This window comes from Bubalus bubalis, chromosome 1, assembly GCF_019923935.1.
Source record: "Bubalus bubalis isolate 160015118507 breed Murrah chromosome 1, NDDB_SH_1, whole genome shotgun sequence".
Lineage (NCBI taxonomy): Eukaryota > Metazoa > Chordata > Mammalia > Artiodactyla > Bovidae > Bubalus > Bubalus bubalis.
In genome coordinates, this window is record NC_059157.1 from 129,868,515 (window position 1) to 129,886,668 (window position 18,154).

Sequence of the window (18,154 nt, forward strand, 5' to 3'; positions counted from 1 at the left end):
AAGATATTAAGAGGAGGTGGCAAGAATACACAGAAGAACTGTACAAAAAAGGTCTTCATGACTCAGATAACCATGATGGTGTGATCACTCACCTTAAGCCAGACAGCCTGGAATGTGAAGTCAAGTGGGCCTTAGGAAGCATCACTAAGAACAAAGCTAGTGGAGGTGATGGAATTCCAGTTGAGCTATTTCAAGTCCTAAAAGATGATGCTGTGAAAGGGATGCACCCAATATGCCAGCAAATTGGAAGACTCAGGAGAGGCCACAGGACTGGAAAGGGCAGTTTTCATTCCAATCCTAGAGAAAGGCAATGCCAAAGAATGTTCAATCTATCACACAATTGCACTCATCTCACACACTAGCAAAATAATGCTCAAAATTCTTCAAGCCAGGCTTCAACAGTATGTGAACTGTGAACTTCCAGATGTTCGGGCTAGATTTAGAAAAGGCAGAGGAACCAGAGAGCAAATGGCCAACACCTGTTGGATCATCGAAAAAGCAAGAGAGTTCCAGAAAAACATCTACTTTTGCTTTATTGATTATGCCAAAGCCTTGACTATGTGGATCACAACAAACTGTGGAAAATACTTAAAGAGATGGGAATACCAGACCACTTTACCTGCCTCTTGAGAAATCTGTAGGCAGGTCAAGAGGCAACACTTAGAACTGGACATGGAACAACAGACTGGTTCCAAATTGGGAAAGGAGTATGTCAAGGCTGTATATTGTCATCCTGATTATTTAACTTATATGCAAAGTACATCATGTGAAATGCTGGGCTGGAGGAAGCACAAGCTGGAATCAAGATTGCTGGGAGAAATATCAATAACCTCAGATATGCAGATGACACCACCCTTATGGCAGAAAGTGAAGAAGAACCAAAGAGCCTCTTGATGAAAGTGAAAGAGGAGAGTGAAAAAGCTGACTTAAAGCTCAACATTCAGAAAACTAAGCTCATGGCATCTGGTCCCATCACTTCATGGCATATAGATGGGGGAACAATGGAAACAGTGAAAGACTTTATTTTTTTGGGCTCCAAAACACTGCAGATGGTGACTGCAGCCATGAAATTAAAAGACACTTGGTTCTTGGGAGAAAAACTATGACCAACTTAGACAGCATATTAAAAAGCAGAGATATTACTTTGCCAACAAAGGTTTGTCTAGTCAAAGCTATGGTTTTTCCAGTAGTCATGTATGGATGTGAGAGTTGGACTCTAAAGAAAGCTGAGAATTGATGCTTTTGAACTGTGGTGTTGGAGAAGACTCTTGAGTCCCTTGGACTGCAAGGAAATCTAACCAGTTGATCCTAAAGGAAATCAATCCTGAATATTCATTGGAATGACTGATGCTGAAACTGAAGCTCCAATACTTTGGCCATCTGTTGCAAAGACCCGACTCATTGGAAAAGACCCTGATGCTGGGAAAGATTGAAGGAGGGAGAAGAGGATGACAGATGATGAGATGGTTGGATGGCACCACTGAGTCAATGGACATGAGTTTGAGCAAGCTCCAGGGCTTGGTGATGGGCAGGGAAGCCTGGCGTGCTGCAGTCCATGGGGTTGCAAAGAGGCAGACACAACTGAGCGACTGAACTGAACTGAAGCTAGAAAATCTGATTGTGATGCAAACCAAGGAAAGCAAAATTTACAAGATTCCCAGCCTGAGACAGTCTAGAACTGATATAGGAAAAGAAGTGTCATAGAAGACTCCTAATTAAAAAGGAAATGCCACTCTGATGTCCTAACTATTGTTTGGTTTTTTGATAGTAGGTGTGAGTGCAATAGTGTGAATAATTTGTATATAAATATACTTCAATTACTGGTTTATAGATGATGTATATGAAATGTAGGTGATATTTATATTTTATTTTAATGAAAAGTTATAAAATGAGTAATATTCATTCCAGAACCTAGAATAACTCCTTTGGATTTACTTGGATGATTAGACCAGGAACATATTTTATTTATATATATAAAAATGTCTCTCATCTCTCTGAAAGAACAAAGTGCTAGTTCTGTAGCATTTCAATCTGTCAAGCAAATATATATGAGCATGTTTTTCTTTTGAAAGGCATATTATTATGTAACCAAAAAATCAAAATGAGCTCTTCTAAGTGACTTACATCTGTCAAATAAATAAAATTTGATCCTGTATATATATATCACGTGTTAAACAAATCCATCGTGGGGACAAACTAACTCAGTTATGTAATGCTTTTAAGGACAGAGAATTAGAATAGGTGTTTATATCATAGAACTTGTTTGAAAAGAAATATATTCCATAAGACAGATAATTCGTACTTAATTTACTCTTTCTGCTATTGATGGGCATATAAGATTATGTGATTATAAACAATGTTTATATTTGTATCCATGTGGAAATATCCTTATAAATTTAATCATTATTCTATTTTCTAGTCTTCTATTTAAATGGAATTAAATAGTTTTCTTTTTAGTCTGGTGGCTTCTACTCTGTATATTACTGTAAGATTCATCCATGTTGTTGTTTGTATCAACACTTCAAGCCCTTTTATTGCTGAGTATATATATCAATATTATAGGATATATCACAATTTATTTTCCATTCATCTGTTCCTGGATATTTAAGCTGTTTCCAAATGACTTGGTTATTAAAATTGTGTGTCTACATGCTTTTACTTCTATTGGATACCTAAGCATGAAAGGGCCAGATTATATACTAGGTTTATGTTGAACTTTTAAAGAAAAAAGTCAAATGGTTTTCCAAAGTGGTTGTAACATTTTACATTCCCACAGTGATAGTTCCTTTTGAACCACATGCTCTCTAGCACTCTGCCAAGTCTCAATTATTTTGGTGGATATGTACTGGTATCACATTGTCATTTTAACTTGCATTTCTCTAATGACTAATGATGTTGAACATCCTCTCAGGTGCTTGTTTTCCATATACATATCTTTTTTGGTGATGTGTCTGTTTGAATCTTTTGCCCATTGTTTTATTCAGTGGTTTGTATTGAGTTATAAGAATTTTTTTTTTTTATATATTCTAGGTACAAGTCTTCTATCAGATATATGTTCCGCAAATATTTCTTCTATTCTGTTGGCTTGTTTTCGCTTCCTCCTCCTTCTTTAATTGTATTTTATGAAGAGCAAAAATTTTAAATTTTGATTAAATCCATTTTACTGATTTTTTTTTTTTTTTAATGATTTGTGCTTTTGTGTTATAGTTAAGAAGTCTTTGCCAAATCCAAGGTTACTTGCTTTGAAGGTAGAGGAAGAGGGTTTTGATTAAGAATCGAGTATTCTCTACAAGTTGAAGTCCAGAAAATAAATTCACCCCTAGTGCTTCTAGAAAGGAAAACAGCCTTGCCAAACCTTGATTTTTATGCCAGTGAGACACACCTCAGACTTGTAATCTATAGAACTTTAAGATAATAAATTTGTGTGGTTTTAAGCACAAAATTTGTGGCGGTTTGTTACAATGGCAACAGAAAACTAAAACAGCATAGTTATTCTAATTTTAGTTTCTGTTTCTGATTTTCCTTACTAGTATGCAGAAATAAAATTAGTTTTATTTATTGGCCTTGTAGCCTTCAACAGTGCTAAGTCTTTTTCACCTTCCATGGAATTTTCTAAATAGATGATCAGGTGATTTTGTATGAATAAAAACATTTTTTTTTTTTTTTACTTCTTTCCAGTCTGTATGCTTTTTATTTATTTTTCTTGCTTTATTGTACTGGTTAAAACCTCTAGTACAATGCTTACTGGAAGTAGTAATAGTGAACATCTTTATTTTGTTCCTGACCTGAGAAGGAAAGCATTCAGTCTCTCACTATTAAATATGATGTTAGTTGTAGATTTTTCATAGATGCCAAGGACCTACTATATAACACATGGAACTCTGCTCAATGTTATATGGCAGCCTGGAGGGGAGGGCAGTTTGGAAGAGAATGGATACGTGTATATGTAGGGCTGAGTTTGCTGTTCACCTGAAAGCTCCGTGGTAGAGAATCTGCCTGCCAACATAGGAGACATGGGCCCCTGGAGAAGGAAATGGCAACCCACCCCAGTACTCTTGCCTGAAAAATGCCATGGACAGAGGAGCCTCTGTCCATGGGCTACAGTTCATGGGCTTGCAAAAGAGTCAGACATGACTTAGTGACTAAACAACAATTGGCTATATCCCAATACAAAATGAAAAGCTTAAAAAAAAATCAATTTGAGAAATTTCCTTCTATTTTACATTTATTGAGTTTTTATTAGAAATGGATTTTGGATCTTGTCTTTTTTTTTTTTTTTTACCTTTTTGAGATGATCACGTGTTCTTTTATAGACTTGGCGACTGAACAATAAAATGATGAAGTACACTGACATGAAATGGTAAACTAATCTTATATTTCTGGAATAAACCACATTTGGCCATAATATGTTATACCTTTTATTTATCATTGGGTTCAATGTGTTAAGTTTTATAAAGAATTATTGCATTTTATTACTGAGGGGGCTTCCCTGATGACTCAGAGGATGCTGGTTTTTGTCAGGTTTTGATAACAAGGCAAGGCTAACCTCATAGACTGAGTTGGGAAGTATTATCCCCTTCTAAATTTTCTGAAAAAGTTTGTGTAGAATTGATATTACTTCTTATTTAAATGTTTAGTAGAATTCACCAGTGGAGACTTCTGTGCTTGGAGTTTTCTTTGTAAGAAGGCTTTAAACAAGTTTAATTATTTAATAAATTTAAGCCTACTCAAATTGTGTTGCAGTCCTTGGGGTCACAAAGAGTTGGACACAACTGAGCAACTGAACTGAACTAATATTGTCTATTTCTTCTTGAGTGGACTCTGATAGTTTATGTTTTTTAAGCAATTTTCCCATTTCATCAAAGTTGTAGAATTTGTTGACATAAAATATTTATAGCATTCCCTTCTATTACTTTATCATCTATAAGATATATAGTTATATCATATCTCACATTCTTCTTATTAGAAATTTGTGTCTTTTTCTCTTTCTCTCTTGATCAGTCTGACTAGACTGTTATCAGTTTCATTGCTATTTCAAAATAATCACCTTTTTGCTTCATTGATTTTTTTTTCTGTTTTTAATTTATTTATGCTCTTTTAAAACTATTTCTTTTCTTTTGTCCACTTTGGGTTTAATTTGCTCTTTTTCTCATCTTGTAACATGGAAACTGAAATCACTGTTTTGAAACCTTTCTACTTTTCTAATATGTGTTTTAATGCTATAACATTTCTTCTAAGTACTGCTTTGAGCAAGCAACATGCAACATGAGTCTGAGCAAGCTCTGGGAGTTGGTGATGGACAGGAAGCCTGGCGTGCTGCCTGACGTGTCCATGAGGTCGCAAAGAGGTGGACACGACTGAGCGACTGATCTGACTGACTGAAGTACTGCTTTTGTAGGGCTTCCCTGGTGGCTCAGATGGTAAAGAATCCGCCTGTAATGCAGGAGACCCAGATTCGATTCCTGGGTCAGGAGAGGAGAATGGCTACTCACTCCAGTGTTCCTGCCTGGAGAGAATGAACAGAGGAGCCTGGTGAGCTACAGTCACTGGAGTTGCCAAGAGTCAGATAGGACTGAACAACTAAGCATGCATGCACTGCTTTAGCAGCATCACCCAAATTTTGATATGGCATGTTTTATTTTATTTCAGTTTAAGGTACTTTCTAATTTCCCCTTTGATTTATTTTCAGATCCACTGATTACTCAGAAGTATACTATTCAGGTTTCAAATTTTTGATTTTCTACTTATGTTGTTGATTTTTAATTAAACACCATTTTAGAGAACATACTTATATGTTTTGAACCTTTTAAAATCTATTGATACCTGCTTTGTAGCTCAGAATATGATCCATCTTGGTAAATGTTCTACATGCCCTTGAAAAAAAATATAGTCCATTGTCACTGGTGGGAGTATTCTGCAAATATTAATTAGGTCAAGTTGGTTGATACTGTTTTATTTTATTTTTTAAATTTATTTATTTTAATTGGAGGCTAATTACTTTACAATATTGTTGTGGGTTTTGCAAACATTGACATGAATCAGCAATGGGTATACATGTGTTCCCCATCCTGAACCCCCCTCCCACCTCCCTCCCCATCCCATCCCTCAGGGTCATCCCAGTGCATCAGCCCTGAGCACCTTGTGTCATGCATCGAACCTGGACTGGTGATCTCTTTCACATATGATAATATACACGTTTCAATGCGATTCTCTCAGATCATCCCACCCTCGCCTTCTCCCACACAGCCCCAAAGACTGTTCTATACGTCTGTGTCTCTTTTGCTGTCTTGCATATAGGGTCATTGTTACCATCTTTCTAAATTCCATATATATGCATTAGTATACTCATTGGAAAAGACTCTGATGCTGGGAGGGATTGGGGGCAGGAGGAGAAGGGGATGACAGAGGATGAGATGGCTGGATGGCATCACTGACTTGATGGGCGTGAGTCTGAGTGAACTCCGGGAGTTGGTGATGGACAGGGAGGCCTGGCTGCTGCGATTCATGGGGTCGCAAAGAGTTGGACACGACTGAGTGACTGAACTGAACTGAGCGGACTGATACTGTATTGGTGTTTTTCATTCTGACTTACTTCACTCTGTATAATAGGCTCCAGTTTCATCCACCTCATTAGAACTGATTCAAATGTATTTTTTTAATGGCTGAGTAATATTCCATTGTGTATATGTACCACAACTTTCTTGTCTATTCATCTGCTGATGGACATCTAGGTTGCTTCCATGTCCTTCCTGGCTATTATAAACAGTGCTACGATGAACACTGGGGTACACGTGTCTCTTTCAATTCTGGTTTCCTTGTGTGTATGCCCAGCAGTGGGATTGCTGGGTCGTATGGCAGTTTTATTTCCAGTTTTTTAAGGAATCTCCACACTGTTCTCCATAGCGGCTGTACTAGTTTGCATTCCCACCAACAGTGTAAGAGGGTTCCCTTTTCTCCACACTCTCTCCAGCATTTATTGCTTGTACACTTTTGGATAGCAGCCATTCTGACTGGAGTGAAATGGTACCTCATTGTGGTTTTGATTTACATTTCTCTGATAATGAGTGATGTTGAGCATCTTTTCATGTGCTTGTTAGCCATCTGTATGTCTTCTTTGGAGAAATGTTTGTTTAGTTCTTTGGCCCATATTTTTATTGGGTCATTTATCTTTTTGGAATTGAACTGCAGGAGTTTCTTGTATATTTTTGAGATTAATTCTTTGTCAGTTGCTTCGTTTGTTATTATTTTCTCCCATTCTGAAGGCTGTCTTTTCACCTTGTTTATAGTTTCCTTTGTTGTGCAAAAGCTATTAAGTTCAATTAGGTCCCATTTGTTTATTTTTGCTTTTATTTCCAATATTCTTGGAGGTGGGTCATAGAGGATCCTGCTGTGATTTATGTCAGAGACTGTTTTGCCTACATTTTCCTCTAGGAGTTTTATAGTTTCTGGTCTTACATTTAGATCTGTAATCCATTTTGAGTTTATTTTTGTGTATGGTGTTAGAAAGTGTTCTAGTTTCATTCTTTTACAAGTGGTTGACCAGTTTTCCCAGCACCACTTGTTAAAGAGATTGTCTTTTCTCCATTGTATATTCTTGCCTCCTTTGTCAAAGATAAGGCGTCCATAGGTGCATGGATTTATCTCTGAGCTTTCTATTTTGTTCCATTGATCTATATTTCTGTCTTTGTACCAGTAGTGTCTTGATGACTGTAGCTTTGTAGTAGAGCCTGAAGTCAGGCAGGTTGATTCCTCCAGTTCCATTCTTCTTTCTCAAGATTGCTTTGGCAATTTGAGATTTTTTATATTTCCATACAAATTGTGAAATTATTTGTTCTAGTTCTGTGAAAATTACCATTGGTAGCTTGATAGGGATTGCATTGAATCTATGGATTGCTTTAGGTAGTATACTCATTTTCACTATATTGATTCTTCCAATCTATGAACATGGTATATTTCTTCATCTATTTGTGTCTTCTTTGATTTCTTTCATCAGTGTTTTATAGTTTTCTATATATAGGTCTTTTTATTTTAGGTATATTTATTCCTAAGTATTTTATTCTTTTCATTGCAATGGTGAATGGGATTGTTTCCTTAATTTCTCTTTCTGTTTTCTCATTGTTAGTGTATAGGAATGCAAGGGATTTCTGTGTGTTAATTTTATATCCTGCAATGTTACTATATTCATTGATTAGTTCTAGTAATTTTCTAGTTGAGTCTTTAGGGTTTTCTGTGTAGAGGATCATGTCATCTGCGAACAGTGAGAGTTTTACTTCTTTTCCAATTTGCATTCCTTTTATTTCTTTTTCTTCTCTGATTGCTGTGGCCAAAACTTCCAAAACTATGTTGAATAGTAGTGGCAAGAGTGGACACTCTTGTCTTGTTCCTGACTTTAGGGGAAATGCTTTCAATTTTTCACCATTGAGGATAATGTTTACTGTGGGTTTGTCATATATAGCTTTTATTATGTTGAGATATGTTCCTTCTATTCCTGCTTTCTGGAGGGTTTTTTTTTTTATCATAAATGGATATTGAATTTTGTCAAAGGCTTTCTCTGCATCTATTGAGATAATCATATGGTTTTTATCTTTCAATTTGTTAATGTGGTGTATTACATTGATTGACTTGCGGATATTAAAGAATCCTTGCATCCCTGGGATAAAGCCCACTTGGTCATGATGTATGATCTTTTTAATATGTTGTTGGATTCTGTTTGCTAGGATTTTTACATCTATGTTCATCAGTGATATTGGCCTGTAGTTTTCTTTTTTTGTGGCATCTTTGTCTGGTTTTGGTATTAGGGTGATGGTGACCTCGTAGAATGAATTTGGAAGTTTACCTTCCTCTGCAATTTTCTGAAAGAGTTTAAGTAGGATAGGTGTTAGCTCTATCTAATATTTTGGTAGAATTCGGTTGTGAAGCCGTCTGGTCCCAGGCTTTTGTTTGCTGGAAGATTTCTGATTACAGTTTCAATTTCCGTGCTTGTGATGGGTCTGTTAAGATTTTCTATTTCTTCCTGGTTCAGTTTTGGAAGGTTATACTTTTCTAAGAATTTGTCCATTTCTTCCAACATGTCCATTTTATTGGCATGTAGTTGCTGATGTAGTCTCTTATGAGCCTTTGTATTTCTGTGTTGTCTGTTGTGATTTCTCCATTTTCATTTCTAATTTTGTTGATTTGATTCTTCTCCTTTTGTTTCTTGATGAGTCTGGCTAATGGTTTGTCAATTTTATTTATCTTCTCAAAGAACCAGCTTTTAGCTTTGTTGAATTTTGCTATGGTCTCTCTTTTTTGCATTTATTTCTGCCCTAGTTTTTATAATTTCTTTCCTTCTACTAGCCCTGGGGTTCTTCATTTCTTCCTTTTCTAGTTGCTCTAGGTGTAGAGTTAGGTTATTTATTTGACTTTTTTTCTTGTTTCTTGAGGTAAGCCTGTATTGCTATGAACCTTCCCCTTAGCACTGGTTTTACAGTGCCCTGTAGGTTTTGGGTTGTGTGTTCATTTTCATTCATTTCTATGCAGATTTTGATTTCTTTTGTGATTCTTCTGTGATTTTTTGGTTATTCAGAAGTGTATTGTTTAGCCTCCATATGTTGGAATTTTTAATAGTTTTTTTTCTCCCTGTAATTGAGATCTAATCTTACTGCATTGTGAATCAGAAAAGATGCTTGGAATGATTTCAATGTTTTCGAATTTACCAAGGCTAGATTTATGGCCTAGGATGTGATCTATCCTGAAGAAAGTTCCGTGTGCACTTGAGAAAAAGTTGAAATTCATTGTTTTGGGGTGAAATGTCCTATAGATATCAATTAGGTCTAACTGGTCCATTGTATCATTTAAAGTTTGTGTTTTCTTTCTAATTTTCTGTTTAGTTGATCTATCCATAGGTGTGTGGGGGGTATTAAAGTCTCCCACTATTATTGTGTTATTGTTAATTTCCCCTTTCATACTTGTGAGCATTTGCCTTACATATTGCGGTGCTCCTATGTTGGGTGCATATATATTTATAATTGTTATATCTTCTTCTTGGAGTGATCCTTTGATCATTATGTAGTGTCCTTCTTTGTCTCTTTTCACAGCCTTTATTTCAAAGTCTATTTTATCTGATATGAGTATTGCTACTCCTGCTTTCTTTTGGTCTTCATTTGTGTGAAATATCTTTTTCCAGCCCTTCAGTTTGTCTGTATGTGTCCCTTGTTTTGAGGTGGGTCTGTTGTAGACAGCATATATAGGGGTTTTATTTTTGTATTCATTCAGTCAGTCTTTGTCTTTTGGTTGGGGCATTCAACTCATTTACATTTAAGGTAGTTATTGATAAGTATGATCCTGTTGCCATTTACTTTGTTGTTTTGGGTTCAAGTTTATACACCTTTTCTATGTTTCCTGTCTAGAGAAGATCCTTTAACATTTGTTGAAGAGCTGGTTTGATGGTGCTGAATTCTCTCAGCTTTTGCTTATCTGTAAGGCTTTTGATTTCTCCTTCATATTTGAATGAGATCCTTGCTGGGTACAGTAATCTAGGTTGTAGGATTTTCCTCTTTCATCACTTTAAGTATTTCCTGCCAATCCCTTCTGGCCTGAAGAGTTTCTATTGAAAGATTAGCTGTTATCCTTATGGGAATCCCCTTGTGTGTTATTTGTTGTTTTTCCCTTGCTGCTTTTAATATTTGTTCTTTGTGTTTGACCCTTGTTAATTTGATTAATATGTGTCTTGGGATGTTTTGCCTTGGGTTTATCTTCTTTGGAACTCTCTGGGTTTCTTGGACTTGGGTGACTATTTCCTTCCCCATTTTAGGGACGTTTTCAACTGTTATCTCCTCAAGTATTTTCTCATGGCCTTTCTTTTTGTCTTCTTCTTCTGGGACTCCTATGATTCGAATGTTGGGGTGTTTCACATTGTCCCAGAGGTCCCTGAGGTTGTCCTCATTTCTTTTAATTCTTTTGTCTTCTCTGCTTCATTTATTTCTACCATTCTATCTTCTCCCTCACTTATCCTATCTTCTGCCTCCATTATTCTACTGTTGGTTCCCTCCAGAGTGGTTTTGATCTCATTTATTGCATTATTAATTATTGGTTGACTCCTTTTTATATCTTCTAGATCCTTGTTAAACATTTCTTGCATCTTCTCAATCCTTGTCTCCAGACTATTTATCTGTAACTCCATTTTGTTTTCAAGATTTTGTATCACTTTTACTATCATTATTCTGAATTCTTTTTCAGGTAGACTCCCTATCTCTTCCTCTTTTGTTTGGTTTGGTGGGCATTTATCCTGCTGAGTATTTCTCTGCCTTTTCATCTTGTTTAGATTGCTGTGTTTGGGGTGGCCTTTCTGTATTCTGGCAGTTTGTGGTTCCTCTTTATTGTGGAGGTTCCTCTCTGTGGGTGGAGTTGGACGAGTAGCTTGTCAAGGTTTCCTGGTTAGGGAGGCTTGCGTTGGTGTTCTGGTGGTTGGAGCTGGATTTCTTCTCTCTGGAGTGCAATGAAGTGTCCAGTAGTGAGTTTTGAGATGTCTATGGGTTGGTGTGACTTTAGGCAGCCTGTATATTAAAGTTCAGGGCTATGTTCCTGTGTTGCTGGAGAATTTGTGTGGTATGTCTGGCTCTGGAACTTGTTGGATCTTGGATGGAACTTGGTTTCAGTGTAGGTATGTAGGCTTTTGGATGAGCTCTCATCAATTAATGTTCCCTGGAGTCAGGAGTTCTCTGGTGTTCTCAGGTTTTGAACTTAAGCCTCCTGTCTCTGGTTTTCAGTCTTATTCTTAGAGTAGCCTCAAGACTTCTCCATCCATACAGCACCAATGGTAAAACATCTAGGTTAATGGAGAAAAGATTCTCCACAATGAGGGACACCCAGAAAGTTTAGTGGGTTACATGGGGAAGAGAAGAGGGAGGAGGGAGATAGAGGTGACCAGGAGGAGAAGAGGGGGAATCAAAAGGGGAGAGAGCAAGCTAGCCAGTAATCACTTTCCTATGTGCTCTCCACAGCCTGGAACACTCAGAGAGGTTCATGGAGTTACATATAGAAGAGAAGAGGGAGGAAGGGGATAGAGGTGACCAGGAGGAGAAGAGGGGGAGTCAAAAGGAGAGAGACAGATCTAGCCAATAATCAGTTCCCTGAGTGTTCTCCACAGCCTGGAATCCCAAAATAGATTCACAGAGTTTGGTAGAGAAGAGAGAAGGGGGAGGGAGGAGATAGAGGTGACCTAGGGGAGAAAAAGGAGAGTCAAAAGGGGGAGAGGGCAATCAAGCCAGTAATCACAATCCTAAGTAAAAATGGATACTGAAGATTGGATTCTTAAAGGTACAAAATTGATAACAAATACCAAAAAGCAAAGATTAAAAATCTAGAGTAGATGTTAGACTCTAAAAAAATACAATATTAAAAAAAAAAATCACAAAGATTACAAAAACTATATATGAAGTTTGCTTTAAAAATAGGGTCTTTTTTTTTGCAAGGTAATAGTAGGTTATAAAAATTACAGTTAAAGAAGTAATAGAGGACTTAAAAATTAAAAAAAAATTTAATCATAATAGTAAAAATATATCGAGGAATTTCTCTGGAGTTGTTGTGGGCAGTGTGGGGTCAGATAGTTTCTTGTTGCAGCTTATACTTCTGAAGATCTATAGGCCCCTTCCAATGTGGTCGGTGCTAACTACAGGGTTTTAATCTGTTGCACCTGTCACTTCCAAAGTGGTTCCCTCTGTTTATTTTCGCTTCTTCTGTTTGCAAGTCTCTTTGGTGTCTAATTTCCGCCCTGACACAAGGGGGCGAAGGTGGTCACTTATTTAGGCTCACTTGTTCAGTCGTGCCGTGGGGAGGGAGGAATCCTGCCAACAAATATCAGTGGTGTGTGTGGGGAGTGCTTGCAGTGTCTCTACCACACTGGGTTTGCCCCCGCTCACGGTGTGTGTGCTTTCCCAGTTTACATTGCTTAGGCTCCAGGTTGCTCTGTAGGGGAACTGTCTAAAGTGGGCGCTGGGTTGCATGCACTTCCCAGGTCTAAGCTGCTCAGGTTCAGGTTCTTGGGTACTCCACAAAGGAGCAGACTTGGTTGGGCCTGCGTTTTGTGCCCTTCCCAGGTCTGAGCAGTTCAGGTGCCCAGATGCTTGGTGAGCACACTCTCCTTTGGTGTGGTGCATCTTATCACCTCCCCGTCCAAGCCACTTGGTTTCCTGGGTGCACTGTCTCAGATGTGCCATGTGTGTCTTCTCGGGAGCTGATCTCTGGCTGCAACCCTCCCAGCAAATGTCATCTTTTCAGGATCCCAGGAAGGCTTGGTTGGCAACTGGGAGCCTGCTTGCAGTTTGGTATAGGATGCCGTCTCTGGGGCTGAGTTTGCCCCCTTTTGGGCTCTGGCTGCCGCCTGCCTGCCTCCCTGCCTCCGGTGGGGGATGGGCCAGTCCGCTGCTGGCTAGCTCTCTTCTGGTATTCACTCAGTCCTTTGTCCTGTGAGTGCCCGGCAGTGCCTTAGGTTAGGGCTTTTCACAGGATCGTTCTCTCTCTCTTTTCTCTCTCTGGCTATCCCACAGATTGGGTTGCTATCTCACGTTAGCTCCCTCAGATTGCCCTCAGGGCTTTCAGTCCTGGTCCTTACCCTAAGCAATGCGGCCTGCGGCTCCCTGTTCAGCCCCGGCTTGCTGGTGGCGGATCTGAGCATCTGGGCTACTTCTCTGCTGGGAATTGCTGTTAGGCACATAATCTGTGGATTTTATTTATTTATTTATTTATTTTTCCTCCCAGTTATGTTGCCCTCTGAGATTCCAAACCTCCCCACAGACCCACCAGTGAGAGGGTTTCCTGGTGTTTGGAAACTTCTCCTCTATAAATTTATGTCTCCCTCCCTGGGATGGATCTCTGTCCCTACCTCTTTTGTCTCACTTTTTATCTTCTGTATTTTGTCCTACCTCCTTTTGAAGACAATGGGCTGATTTTCTGGGTGCCTGGTGTCCTCTGCCAGCATTCAGAAGTTGTTTTGTGGAATTTGCTCAGCATTCAAATGTTCTTTCAATGAATTTGTGGGAGAGAAATTGGTCTCCCCATCCTATTCCTCTGCCATCTTAGGACTGCCTCCCTTGATACTGTTTTAAATCCTTCTAGAATTTCTGTCTACTTCTTTTAATAATCCCAGAGAAAAGTTTTTTTTTCCTTTAATGTCAATGATATATTGTGGATTTATTTATTTATTTCTACATTTTAAACTAAAATATTTAAATAAATTAATTACAAATAATTTATTTTCATTTCTAGTTCAACCAGTTTTTGCTTTATGTATTTTGAAGCTATGTTAGGTGCATAAACATTTGGCACTGGTATGTCCCGCATAGCATATTTACCTCTTTATACTGGTATAGTGACTGACTGCAAATTTCTCAATTAGTATTAGCATGACATATAATTTTCCATTATTTTCTTTCCTTTAATCTATTTGTGCCTTTCTATTTAATGTGAGTTTACTTCAGGCAGGACATAGTTAGATTTTGCTTTTTTATCCAATCTGATGAATGGGAATATAAAACAGTACCCTTGTGAGTTCATAGTCTTATTCTTTTTAATACTTTGGGTGGTTATTTTGCTGGCCCCAGATTTTCTCAAGCATATGCTGATCTGAAGACTCAAGCTGGGGGCAGGGTTGTCTCTGCAGGTTTTCAGTTTTCTTCATGTAGCTTTCTCCTTTCTAGTTCTCTGCCCTGAAAACTCTAGTCAGTTTAGCCTCCTGGACTTTCAACTCCATTTCCTCAACCTTTAAATGCAGGAAGATTGCCAGGCAACAACTTGGCTTCTTCCTGGATTGTGATCTGGAATCCTTTTCTCAAGGCAGTAAGCTGGGACCATTGTTGGTCTTGCCTTTTTAATTTTCCCTCTTTCAGATAATTATTTCTTATACTATCTCATTCCAATGTCCAAAAGTTTTTGTTCCAAATACATTTATTTTTTCAAGCTTTTAGTTATTCTGGGAAGAGGGAAAAATTGGTCCTTATTATTCCATTTTTGCTGAAAGTAGAAGTTTCAAGTGGAACTTGGATATGATTTAAATTTAAAATTTCCTTATTTCTAGTGATATCAAGCACATTTTTGCAGGTTTATTAGATATTTAGTTTTTAATATGATAGACATTTATATATTTTCCAGTTTTATCTATATATTTTTATATTAATTTGTAGGAGTTAAGAATATATATTCTGGATATAAAAATCTTAGTCTGTTTTATATTTTTCTTATTTTTTTAATTATGAATATGATAATGCATTTACAGGAGACTTGGAAAATACAGAACAAAGTTACATAAAGTTCCACTATAAATTACAATGTTTTAAAGTAGATAAATTTAAGATTTTTAGTTGGAGTTTCAATATAAAACTCAAAAATTAATAGAATGAACATATAGAAAAGTAGAAGGATATAGTAGACCTGAAAAGCACCATGAACCAATCCAACATAATTAAGATTTATTCAATTTTCACACAACAGTAGGATACAAATTTTCTTCAAGTTCCCATAGACTATAAACTAGGAGAAACTGGAACATATCCAGGGACATAAAACAAGGTGCAAAAATTTCATGATCTAAAGGTGTTGAAATCACACAGAGTCTGTTTTCTTGTCAATGTGGAATTATATTAGAAATCAATATCAACAGATATTTGAAAATAACTCACATATTTTCAAGTGAAATGTGACCTTTACCAAGAAAAATCTTTGATTTAGCCATTGCAAGTCTCAATAAAGTTAGAAGACTGAAAAAACACAGAGGGTGCTTATAGAGAAGAAAGCATTTACATGAGAAATTAATATCAAAGACACTTTAAAAACCTCATGCCCACTTTTAAATGATGGGTGTATCTAAGAAGCCATGAAAGAAAGTGAAAAGTGAAAGTGGCTCCGTCAGGTCTGACTTTTTGTGACCGCATGGACTATACAGTTCATAGAATTCTCCAGGCCAGAATATTGAGTGGGTAGCCTTTCCCTTCTCCAGGGGATCTTCCCAACCCAGGGTTCGAACCAGGTCTCTGGCATTGCAGGCGGATTCTTTACCAGCTAAGCCACAAGGGAAGCCCAAGAATACTGGAGTGGGTAGCCTATGCCTTCTCCAGGGGATCTTCCTGATGCAGGAATTGAACCAGGGTCTCCTGCATTGCAGGTGGATTCTTTACAAACTGAACTATCAGGGAAGTCCTCTAAGAAGTCATGGCAAGGAAAATTAGAAAATATTTGTAACGGAATAAAAATGAAATGAAAATTTACCGGAATTTGTTGCATGCAGCTGAAGCTGCTCAATGCAACTAAATCTTAGTCTGTTTCATATGATGAAATATTTTTTTCCCAGTCTATTATTTGTTTATGATATGGTGATTTAGATGTAAATGTACTGTATGTCCTGATATGGAAAGAGCTTCAGGAGTATTTTCAAAAAAAAAAAAAAGCAAGACGTAAGAAAATCTATATAGTATGGTTGCATTTTGGTAGAAAACTATTATGCATAATATATGTAGTATGTATACTGAACAGAATGTCCACTAGAATGTACGTTCCTTGAGGTCAGGGGAATTCTTTTATTCATTGTTGTATCTCATTGCCTATAACAGTACGTAGAATATAGTTAGCAGTGGGGGTCAATATAACTTGCTAAATGACTGAATTAATAATCTATGATAAGCCACTTTTATGTAAAAGAACTATATAGGGACAAGTTAAATGGAGGAGGTTGCATGCATAGCTATGTATATTCATTTACATATTTAACTGCATAAAACAATGTTTGGGAGAATATATACTAAACTGTTAAAGTGGTTGTCTATAGGGAAGGAACAGAATTGGGTGGAAGGTAAGTGAAAATAGACACTGTTACTTCTGAAATTGGATATTTGTATTATCATGTATTATTAATAAAAATATATCATAAAGAAAATAATTATTATCTCAATTCCGATAAGAGATCTTTAAATTTGAAGATTCTTAGAGATACTAAGGGAACATTTCATGCAGAGATGGGCACAATAAAGGACAAACAGTATGGACCTAACAGAAGCAGAAGATATCAAGAAGAGGTGGCAAGAATACACAGACGAATTTTACGTAAAAGATCTTAATGATCCAGATAACCACAATGGTGTGATCACTCACCTAGAGCCAGATATCCTGGAGTGTGAAGTCACGTGGGCCTTAGGAAGCATCACTATGAACAAAGCTAGTGGAGGTGATGGAATTCCTGAGTTATTTCAAATCCTAAAAGATAAAGCTGTAAAAGTGCTGCACTCAATATGCCAGCAAATTTGGAAGACTCAGCAGTGGCCACAGGACTGGAAAGGGCAGTTTTCATTCCAATCCCAAAGAAAGGCAACGCCAAAGAATGTTCAAACTACAGCACAATTGCAGTCATCTCACACACTAGCAAAATAATGCTCAAAATTCTCCAAGCCAGGCTTCAACAGTATGTGAACCGTGAACTTCCAGATGTTCAAGCTGGATTTAGAAAAGGCAGAGAAAAGGCAAAGCGATGGAACTGAACTGAACTGAGATCAAATTGACAGCATATGTTGGATCATAGAAAAAGCAAGAGAATTCCAGAGAAACATCTACTTTTGCTTCACTGACTATGCTAAAGCCTTTGACTGTGTGGATCACAACAAACTGTGGAAAATTCTTAAACAGATGGGAATTCCAGCCTACTTTACCTGCCTCCTGAGAAATCTGTATGCAGGTCAAGAAGCAACAGTTGTACGTCAAGGCTCTATATTGTCACCCTGCTTATCTAACTTATATGCAGAGTACACCATGTGAAATACTGGGTTCGATGAAGCACAGGCTGGAATAAAGATTGCCAGGAGAAATATCAATAACTTTAGTTATGCAGATGACACCACCCTTATGGCAGAAAGTGAAGAGGAAGTTTGCTCTGGGAGTTGGTGATGGACAGGGAGGCCTGGCATGCTGCAGTCCATGGGGTCGCAAAGAGTCGGACATGACTAAGCAATGGAACTGAACTGAACTGAACACAGTCAAAGGCTTTGGTGTAATCAATAAAGCAGAAGTAGATGTTTTTCTGGAATTCTCTTCCTTTTTCTGTGATCCAACGTATGTTGGCAATTTGGTCTCTAGTTCCTCTGCCTTTTCATGCTAGGGAAGCCAAGCGTGCTGCATTTTGGGGGTCACAAAAAGC